Raw genomic sequence first — 11,544 nt, forward strand, 5'->3', positions numbered from 1 at the left:
ACCCAACTTTCTCTGCAGAGCTTCACAGCCTAGAACACTGCAACCCCAGCAGGACATAACTCTCCAAAAAGACCTGTCTGCCAAGCAAGCGAGCTTCCCCAACAGTGTCTTCACATTGTCCTTTTTAACTACAGCAATATTAAATATGCTGGCACAACACTCCTTGCCTTGAAAGTCCATTTCAAAGGAGAGTAATGAAATATTTTCTCTCTGGATAGTTGGAGCCTGGGATGGCATGGCAAATGCCCCCAGAGGCCAGTAGTGACTTGGGTGGAGAAAGAGGCTGACACACATTCCCAGGGCAAGGTGGAGAGCAGGCATGCCCTTCACCAAGTGTTTATGATGGCAAGGTGGACAGGCAGAACATGGAGCAGAAGCTTTGCACACTGTTGGGGACAAACTAATCTGTATGTGGTTATTCTGTGACAGGCTGTGAGCTCTGTTGAGACCCAAGGATCGGTCCAAACAATGAACAAAGTCTCTAATGAGTAAAAGGCTTATCAGTAAACAGCCTTGTAATAAAAACTCTCACCCCCTATTTGCATAGCACTTTACGGTTTCTACACCCCCTTCCACATACATCGTTTAATTTAAATCTCATGGCAGGCCTGGTGGCTGTTATCACCGTTCTTGGTTTATACAACAGCAGCAGCACAGCTGTGGCTCCATTTATAGAGGACATGCTGGGTGTCAGGAATTGCGAAAGCACTTTTTTGTTATTCAATCCCTCAACACGTATTGTTGAGCCCCTGCTCTGTGGGGGCACTTTTCTGAGTGTTGGGAATAAAGCCATGAACAAAAGAGTTAAAGTGCCAGCTGTAAAGGAGCTGATATTCTCTCTGGGGGAGGCAGACAACGACAAACAGGTTAACTATGTCTTAGGTGGGGCAATGATCAGTGCCTCACAGAGAAATAAAGCAGGGAAGGTGGGGAGGAGGGGAGCGTGAGGACAGGCCTATGGGTGAGATGGTCTGTAGTCGCTCAGGGAAGGACCTCCTAAGAAGGTGACATTTGGGCAAAGATCTGGAGGTGTCTGGGGATTAGCAAGGAGGGTGAGGCCAGCAGGATGGAGCCTGGGAGTGGCCTGTAGGGAAGACAAGGCCAGAGGGGCGAGGGGCAAGGGTCATGGAGGAGCTGACAGGCCCTGAAGGACTCCAGCCTGGGCTCTGAGCAGGATGAGAAGCCGCTGGAGGAGTGACCTGATCTGACTTTACTTTTAGTACTTTTTTTGTTTGTTTTTTTGTGGTATGCGGGCCTCTCACTGTTGTGGCCTCTCCCGTTGTGGAGCACAGGCTCTGGACGCACAGGCTCAGCGGCCATGGCTCACGGGCCCAGCCGCTCCGCGGCTTGTGGGATCTTCCCGGACCGGGGCACGAACCCACGTCCCCTGCATCGGCAGGCGGACTCTCAACCACTGCGCCACCAGGGAAGCCCCACTTTTAATACTTTTACCTCATTTAATTTTCAGAACAACTCGACAGAGTAGGTGCTATTATAATCCCCATTTTCGATGAAGAGTTAATCACAGAGAGGTAAAGTAACTTGCCCAAGATCACATAGTAAACATTTTGGAATCCGGATTACAGGCCTGGTCTGTCTGCCTGCAGAGCCCGTGATCCTAAGCTTCCCTAAGCGATACGTTCAAGCACTACGAAACTTGTGCCACTCCTTTCAAGTTTGTTGCCCAGGATCACACACCCAGGCGGCTGTGGAGTCATTGGCCTAGTTGAAATCTTTTTTCCCTTGGACCAGTCTGTTATATTTGTTTGTATTTTATCATTTCCACCTTTACAGGGAAAGATATGGAACAAATTTGTAAAATATTTTTAAAGTGGTATGAATCCTCGATTTTCCCTACTATACCAGACACACACACACACACATACACACACACACACACAAAATAAATAGAAAATGTATTGAGGACCTTTATAAAAGCCATCTAGTGGAGATTGTCAATTATGAAGAGGTTAGGCAATGTCCAGTGTTACTTTGGGCAAGTGACAAAGCCAGTGTGAGATGTCATGTGTGTCAGGGTGCCTCCACTTACCCCACCCAGCTTCGAAAGTAACATGGGTAGAAAAGGCCCAGAAAGCCAAGTGGAATGGTGTTAAATGGGAACTGGACACACCAAAAAGTGCATATAAAAACTGATAAAATCAGAATAAAGTTATAGTTTCGTTTTAGTATTGTACATTGTACCAATGTCAATTTCTTGTGGGTTTGAAAATGTTCCATGGTTATTTAAGATGTTATCTTTGGCAGAAGCTGCCTGATGATACACAGAAACTCTCTGTACTACTTTTGCAACTTCTTCTGAGTCTTAAATTATTTAAAGATAAAAAAAGGTTTTTTTGTTTTTTTTTTTTTAATGGGAATGGGGCTCAGAGGCATATTTGTAGCGGCATGGTTAGTAAAAGCAAAACTTGGAAGCAACTTAAATAGCCATCTCATCAATCGGAGACTGGGTATCCTACAGCCAGACTGTAGGATATTAGGCAGGTATTAAAAAGAATAGAGCACTTTGCTTTTTGAAAAAGCAGAATGCAGGACAGTGTGTGCAGTATTCTATGAATGGTGTTCCAAAATGCATGCGCACACACACATGTATGTATAGACCATCTCTAGGAAGATGGATATTTAAGAAATCGGTAATAGCCAGGAGTTCTAGCTAGAGGAACTGAGAGACTGGGAGACAAGTGAAAGAGTGTTTTTCTTAAAATAATGTTTTTATCAGATACAGGTGTTATCTATTTAAAAGTAAAATGTTCTCAAATGTGGTACACCCCCAAAAGAGTCCTCATGACCTTTCTAGTTATTAATCATACATAAATAAAAGCAGAAACTGTATAGTAAATACTTGATAGATCTAAGTAAAAGTTTAAAATCTCTATATGTCAAAATATCACTTTAAAGGTAAAAATAGACATGAGGAAAATTTCTCATTCCTTAGTTCAATCTCCAGAGGCAGTGTTCTGGCTATGAAAAAGTGAGGAAAATATTTGTAACATTTGTGACAGTTGAAGATTAATATCTTTAATATATTAAGAGCCCATTTACTCATTCAGAAGAAAAATATCAGTACCATCAAAACAGAAAAATAGAAAAAAAAAAAAAAAAAACAGAAAAATAGGTAAAATTACAAGTGAATGGGCTACCCACAAAGGCAGAAATACAGCAAATAAATATACCAAAAATGTCCAATCTTGCCGATTATCAACGAAAATTAAAACAAAGTAACATCTCCCACCTTTCAGATTAGCAAATAATAAAATAATAATACCTCCAACCCAGAATTTCTACATTTATAAATATATCCTAAGGAAAGTAACATAAGTGTGGGGAAATTTTTATCTAAAGGATAAAATTCCTAGTTTGGTGTTCCTAATGTTTAAAAAAGTCAGAAACAACCTGAGTGTTCAACAAGAGGAGGTTGATTAAGTAAATGAGAGCCCAGCCATTCCATGAAATAAAATGTAGACATTAAAATAGTGATCAGACCTATATTTATTGATATGCAAAGATGGTCATAGCATTGCTAAATGAGAAAAGCAGATTATATAACAGCGTTCTATAGCCTATGTATAGTATTATGTACAATGTTCTATCGTGGAAAAAGTGCTTATGATTTTTCCTTTCCTAAATGAAAGCATACCTAGAAAGCTCTTAAAGGAAAGCCTCCAAAATGTTGACAGTAGCTCTCTTTGGACAGGACAACCACAGAATTTTTTCTAAAAACTTCACAGAGGGAATTCCCTGGCGGTCCAGTGGTTAGGACTCCGCGCTCTCATTGCCAAGGGTCCGGGTTTGATCCCTGGTCTGGGAATTAAGATCCCACATGCCTCATGGCGTGGCCAAAAAAAAAATTTTTTTTCACAGAATTTCTTTTGCTTATCTCCATGTTCTCTTTTTTTCTACCACTGTGCGTGTGTGTGTGTGTGTGTGTATGTGTGTGTAAAAGTCTAAAATAAATAAATAAAGGCCCGTTCAGTCTATAAAGATGAAAGTTGAAATAGGATCAAACAGTGAAAATCGGTCAGGCAGGTTTGGGCAGAGCAGGCTGCAGTGCCATCTGAGGAGTGCTCATTTTAGTGTTCCTTCCTCCCCCTCCTTGTGGGCAGCCCCCTCCCCCATGAGAAGCCACAGCTTGGCTCCTCTGGGCACCTATAGGGACTGCCTTCCTCCCAGCACCTAGTGAACAGCAGACGAGCACCTCTAGTTATGCTGTTGACTGACAATGTCAGGGTTTTTTTCTGGCTCTGGAACACCTGGAATCACTAGGTGTGATTCTTTTTTTTTTAATTTTTATTTTATATTGGAATGTAGTTGATTAACAGTGTTGTGATAGTTTCAGGTGTACAGCAAAGTGATTCAGTTATACACATACACGTATCTACTCTTTTTCAAATTCTTTTCCCATTTAGGTTGTTATATAATATTGAGAAGAATTCCCTGTGCTATAGAGTAGGTCCTTGTTGGTTATCCGTTTTAAATATAGCAGTGTGTACATGTCAATCCCAAATTCCCTAACTATCCCTTCCCTCCGTCCTTCCCCCCTGGTAACCATAAGTTTGTTCTGTAAGTCTATGAGTCTGTTTCTGTTTTGTAAGATCTCTTTCTCTGTCTGACTTACTTCACTCAGTATGACAATCTCTAGGTCTGTCCATGTTACTGCAAATGGCATTATTTCACTCTTTTTTTTTTTTGCGGTACGCGGGCCTCTCACTGTTGTGGCCTCTCCCATTGCGGAGCACAGGCTCCGGACACACAGGCTCAGTGGCCGTGGCTCACAGGCCCAGCCACTCCGCGGCATGTGGGATCTTCCCGGACCGGGGCACGAACCCGTGTCCCCTGCATCGGTAGGCAGACTCTCAACCACTGTGCCACCAGGGAAGCCCTCACTGTTTTTAATGGCTGAGTAATATTCTATTGTATATATGTGCCACCTCTTCTTTACCAGGTGTGATTCTATCCTGCATGGCTGCTCAGTGCCAGGCACTGGGTCAGTCATTGGGAGGAACATGGACAGGAATAAGTTATGGTCACTAACTTGGTCACAAAGTTCTTAGTTGCAAACAACAAACCTGCTGTAGTCTGTGGGAGCAGGAAAGGAATTTATTAAAGATGTCAGGCAGCTCACAGGCTTTGTGGAAGGCCAGAGACATAGGCTTGGTTGCCACGAGGCCAGATAGACTCCCCAAACCTCACTGCTCCAGCAAGACCTCACTGCCTCTGGTCATAGTCACTGCCGCTCATGCCACTGACACTGCACACTGGACTCTGGACACCCTCGCCCTAGGAGCAGCATCCACTCCCGCCATCATTCCTGGGGGACTCTGTGTGATGGCAGTTTCCAGGCATCCTCTGTAAGGAGGTCCTGCTCCATGTGTCTGATTGTGGAACTGAGGTCACACATCTGTGACAAGGATGCTAGGACAGCAAGTCGTAGATGCTACTTTGGTGTAATGGGACTCACATCGTGTGAAATTCTTCAAACTCTGTGTTTCAAAAGAAACCGAGGGGCCACGAACCATGATGAATGTGCCCCTGACTTCCAGGAACTCAGAGGCGGCAGCGGGCAGTTTAAACATATGAGGTGAAAGCAGAAGTGTACAGCACTTCTATGGCATCGCTGGTGACAGGGGAGGCAACCCCTCAAGGGAGCAGGAGAGCTACCCCAAAGACTTATTTTAGGGGAGGTAGGGGATGGCACTGGAAAGGATCACCATGGCCAGCTCTGAAGAGCTTTGAGAGCCAATTGGTTAAGAGGCCTGAGCGTCTGTGTGTAGAGGCAAACACAGGGTGAAATTTTAGGCACCGTGGCAAGCTGTAGGGGGAACATTTGGGGATAAGATGGTGTTATGGGTTGAACTGTGTTACCCTCAAATTCATATGTTGAAATCCTAAGCCCCAGTACCTCAGAAAGTGACTGTATTAGAGGTAGGGGCTTTAAAGAGGTAATTAAAGTAAAATGAGGTCATTATTAGGCTGGGCTCTAATCCATTGTGACTGGTGTCCTCATAAGAAGAGGAGATTAGGACATAGATATGCTTAGAGGGAAGACCACATGAAGACACAGGGAGAAGACAGCCATCTACAAGCCAAAGAGAGAGGCTTCAGAAGAAACCAATACTGCCAATGCCTTGATCTCAGACTTCTAGCCTCCAGAATTGTGAGAAAATAAATTTCTGTTGTTTAAGCAACCAGTCTAAAGTAATTTGTTATGGCAGCCTGGGCAAACTAATAAAATGGTAAGTCCCTCAAATGTACCAGGAGGTACATTTGAAGCTTCTACCTTCAGATAATCTAGCAGAGGAACAAGATCTATACAAGTTACTAAAATAAACTGGGGAAAAAGCAAAATGTGAGTGAAAAATCATAGAGCAATAATGTTAGTGTTCTTGGGGCTTCCAAGGACAGGAGAGTCATTTACAGGATGATAAGAATAAGAGTATATGTTTGGTAATTAGATGTCTACCATGACATATAAACAGGGTCACCTAAATAAAATTTATCTCTGGTAATAACTCTTCTCTGGGAAGAATCCTCAACTTAATACTACCTAGGTAGTTAGTGGGGCAGTAGTTTCTCTTGAATCTGCAAGGTGTCTATTGCCTTTAGCTCAGAAAAATCCTCATGCTAAAGTGGCACATTTGGGGGAGGCTTGTCCTGAACCCCTACACTGGCTTATATCAATGTAACGTCCTCTAGAATCACTCATGTTGTAGCATGTCTTAGAATTTCCTTCCTTTTTAGGGATGAATAATGTTCACTATATATACAGTGAACACTATTCAGCCTTAAAAAGTAAAAAAAAATGATATTAAATATATTAAATTATATATATTATATATCTCGCATTTTGTTTATCCATGCATCTGTTAATGGGTTGCTTCTACCTCAGTCTTATTTCTTTTAAGTTGTTTTTGAATCTTGATAAATAACCTTTATTATTAAATATCTAAATCCATATGGGTTGCTGAACACAGGATAGTGTACCCAGTAGTCTGAAGCTATTCTAGAAGTAAGCTGGTTTTCACTGCAGTCTTGCTTGGCCCACGGCAATTTGCAGGAACAGGAGTGGCTCTGAACACAGGCAGAGGGAATGGATGTGGGGAGTAAAGGATGATCTGTAGTGAGCCTTGTACTCTAAACCCGAAGTTGCTTCACTGCTCAAGTTTAACTCACGTCAGCCCAAAGGTCGCACAGATGTTTTCTGCTGGGTTACTGTGGACTCCAAAGTTCTGGTACTTGGGCCAATAAAGCAGAATATCTGCAGCGTGGCCCTGTTTCCTCAATAGTTACATCCAAATCAGCCACTCCACCTCTACTCCCTCGCCCCCGCCCCATCCATCTGATGTCTTCACATCAGCCTTGGCCCTATAGTGTTTTGCAAGAACAGGAGTGGCTTTGATGAGAGAAGCATTGGCGTAAAGTAGTGTTTCCCAAGCTTGCCTGATCACAGACTCCTCTGAGAGGCTTGATGAAATACAGATTCCTGGGGCCCACCCCCAAACCTACCGAATCAGAATTTATAGGAGGCCATGCAATTTGATTTTTAACAAGTGCCTCAGAGAGTCTTACGATACCAGCAGGAAGTAGAAGAACAAACACTTGACTTAGAACATCTGAATGCTACTGAAGTTTAAATATCTGGAAAGTTCTGAATACATTTGTTGAGCATGCCCCATGCTAAGTGCTAAATGGAACAAAAGGATTATCAGATCCAGACACTGCATGTCTGGCTGCCCGAAGCAGGTTTGCAGGTATTGCCTTGGCTGAGTCACTGTGTCTTACAACTGAACCTTGATTTTGTGCTCCTGAAATTTGATATTGTCTTTGTATCGAGTGTCAATGTGACTCTGGAGTGCGATTGTATCAGCAAGGTTAAGGCCTAGTGAGCTCTTCCTCTCTGACATCGGAGTGCACCTCCAGAGTGGCCAAAGCACCCTTGTCAACTGAATTTGACACCCTCCCACCCCACTCAGTGATGCATCATCACAGCCACGTCAATATGACCCTCTTCTAGGGGTCCCGTGGACCTAGTGTGGAAAACAGTGAAGTGGGAAGAGGCTCGATGCTGGAGCCAACGTAACTGAGTCTGAATCTCCATTCCTTTGTACACCAGCTGTGTGCCCTGTATAAGTTTCTTAATCTCTCTGAGCCTCAGTTTCCTCACTGTAAAATAGGGATCATCAGGTGGATATGAGAATTAAATGAGGGGGCTCCTGGCGGTCCAGTGGTTAGGACTCAGCGCTTTCGCTGCTGAGTGTCTGGGTTCAATCTCTGGTCGGGGAACTAAGATCCCACAAGCCACGAGTGCGGCCCAAAAAATTAATTAATTAGTTAAATGAGATTCTGCATATAAATTCATTAACTTAAAACAGATTTGATGCCTTCTCTATGCCAGTTATGTGTCCCTCAATCCTGGGACAGTAACTGACTCCGAGTCAGGGCCCACAGAGCCCCTTCCCTCTTTCCTGCCACGTTGCCTATCCCACTTAGCACAGCGCTCCACGTGGAGGAAAGGGGCATATTTTCTCTCCTGCTCAGAGCCGCCAACTCCTTTCCCCTATAATTATCTCGCCACCTATGAAATTTCTCTCATGAACTTCTTTTTTGTGATAGCAAAATACACGGTTTTTTTGTTTGGTTTTTTTGTGTGTGTGTGGTATGCGGGCCTCTCACTGCTGTGCCCTCTCCCGTTGCGGAGCACAGGCTCCGGACGCGCAGGCTCAGCGGCCATGGCTCACGGGCCCAGCCGCTCCGTGGCATTTGGGATCTTCCCGGACCGGCGCACGAACCCGTGTCTCCTGCATCGGCAGGCGGACTCTCAACCACTGCGCCACCAGGGAATCCCAAAATACACGTTTTGATTAAAATTTCTCTGGGAGAATTTTTTAACCCATTGCACTCTCTAAGGCAGTGGTCCCCAACCTTTTTAGCACCAGGGACCAGTTTTGTGGAAGACAACTTTTCCATGGGTCGGGGGGGCGGGGTGGTGGGGGACGGTTCTGGCGGTAATGCGAGCGATGGGGAGCCGCAGATGAAGCTTCGCTCGCTCGCCCACTGCTCACCTCCTGCTATGCGGCCCGGTTCCTAACAGGCCGCGGACCAGTACTGGTCCTTGGCCAGGGGGTTGGGGACCCCTGCCCTAGGGCCCGTTGTCCAGATATGAAGCTGCTTAGTGGCAGACGAGGCTGAGGTTGGTGGCCCAGGCTACTCTGGCCTCCCCACTACCCAGGCCACCTACCCCAGGTGCCTTGGGAAAAGCTTCTTCCAGTCTTCCCTTTGGTTTCCTGATTACCCTTTGGGAAGAGAATTGAAATGTCCTCTTTTGTTAAAATAAGTCAAGGGTCACCTTGTGGAAGGAAACATTGTCACAAATGGCCCTGGGGATGGCTGTTCTGTGTACACCTTGGGGACGGGCAATTTAAATCTGGGGTTTACAGTTGCGTTTCAAGGGGGCAATGAGCCCTAAAATTGTTGGCAGCCTTGAATGTGTGGGTGGATTTTCCCCGGGGAGATTGTTTCCAGTTTTCATCAGCTTTTCCTAGGGCTCCATGGTCCCTGCCTGGAGTGACGCGTTGTTTCTGTTGGCTGAGCCAGCTCTTGACTTAACAAGCCTCTATGCCAGGCTTGGGACAACCATTCCCTTCCCACATTCAAGCAGCAGTACTGCTGGCTACTTCTTGAGCGGGGAGGACAAGAAGAGCCAGGCTGAAGCAAGCTGCCTGGCCTCAGAGGAGTCCAGACCTGCCTCTGGGCCTGTTGGAAGTTGCTGTGGTCCTGTGTACGTGGGATGGAATTTACCAACAATGTCAGGGATGGTCTGTGTTCATAGTCTAGGTCCTATATATAGATGGGTACCGATTCCTGAAGGTGGCATTTTGGGGTTCCCAGACAAGGGGTGACCTTAAATAGGTGAGGGGCACCCCAGACACCTGGAGTGCAAGCTGCTTCCAACACAAAGCTGGCCCTGGGGAGGCTGGGCATCCTATTCCTTCTAACAGGCCTTGTTCTTGTCTCAATGACAGTGCTGCTGTACCTGTGGATTATGACACAAACAAGTGCCAGATAATCTTCAACAAGGAGACCTGCACCTATGCAGTGGTGGAACAGGAGGACCCAGAAAAGACTTGTGCTGTCAGTGGATAGGTGTTATAATGTGCTTCTCATGGGCCCAGAGCTCCCAGCCTGCTGGGGGCACCCAGGTTCTCCCAGGCCAGGCGTCGTTCTCCTACGGCCTCTAATAGTCTATGATTGTGTAACCCCACCTATCAGTCAAAAGTGTTTTGAGCAAACACTTGAATATGTGTATACTTTTAGTTTATACATTATGTATGCATTGATAATACACACATTATAAAGCATGTAAACATTTAAAGGAGACAAAAATAAATATGAATAAAAGTTATTTTACCTCCACTCCCATAGATCATTGTGCATCCCTTACTCAGGGGAGCACTGCTGCTTCTCTTGCTTCTGGTAGATTTGTGCTTTGCTGCCCCAGTGTCCCACTATCTGGTGAAAAATTCAAAATATAAATGTGTCTTAAAGATGAAATCAGATCCTTTATTTTCTTTGAGGTTTTCATGTTTATCCTTCCTTCCTGTTCTTCAGAGAGTATCTGCTGTGTCCCTTATATAAATCTGTGTTTGCCTGACGTTAGAGCAGGTTAGAGCAGGATAGCTTGGAAGAAGTGCCTCTAAGCCCACTTGCAGCCCAGTGGGGTGTTAAGAGGCCAGGAGTCCTGCCTTGTAGATGGGGAATAGCTTGGGTGCAGGGCTACAGTATCAGTACTCAAAACGTAGGGACTTAAAACAGTGACAATGCTGATCATCTCTTGCTGTTTCTGTGTTACAGAACATTTGTTCAGTCAACAGGTCCTTACTGAGTGCCTGGCAGTGCTCTAGGCCTGGGGATACATTAGTGAACCAGAGAGATCAGGTCCCTGCTCTCTTGGGGCTTAGAGTTGGGTGTGTGTGTACGTGACAGATCACAAACAAGCAAAGAGCCTTCTGTTGAACAATCCATGGGCAATCAGTAAAGAGCTTTATTTCCCCTCTGCCCCCAACCCCACCTGTGCAAACATACTATGTGGACTAGTTGAGCAATCTAGGCAGGTCCTAGATTTGGGTCACCCTAAGATAATAAAAAAGTGCCTTGGTCACTTTTAGTTACAAAAGAAGTCTCAATCCAGAATCTGCCTCTGAATTGAAGAGGGAATGAGGGACAGTATGATGCCATCTTGGCTCCGTCTGCCTGTGGCAGTGTTTAAGATGATTTACTTCCTCATGAGGCTTTTGTGGGCCTTTCTGATATTCCCTGCAGCTCCTCTTTCTCCACAGCTCCGCTCCTAATCACAGGCCATGAGAGCCCTTTTAGCTTCTGCATCTGAACCTATGTTTCCTGTTGCTGTCTGCTGAGATAGCCTTGCCCCTTGTTATTCTTGGGTGAGATGCATAAAACCCAATTACAATCATTTCCTTTGCAAATCCTACTCATGGGAAATCTGGGGAGCAGTTAGCAGCTAGTATTGGG

This window comes from Phocoena phocoena, chromosome 16, assembly GCF_963924675.1.
Source record: "Phocoena phocoena chromosome 16, mPhoPho1.1, whole genome shotgun sequence".
NCBI classification, from domain to species: domain Eukaryota; kingdom Metazoa; phylum Chordata; class Mammalia; order Artiodactyla; family Phocoenidae; genus Phocoena; species Phocoena phocoena.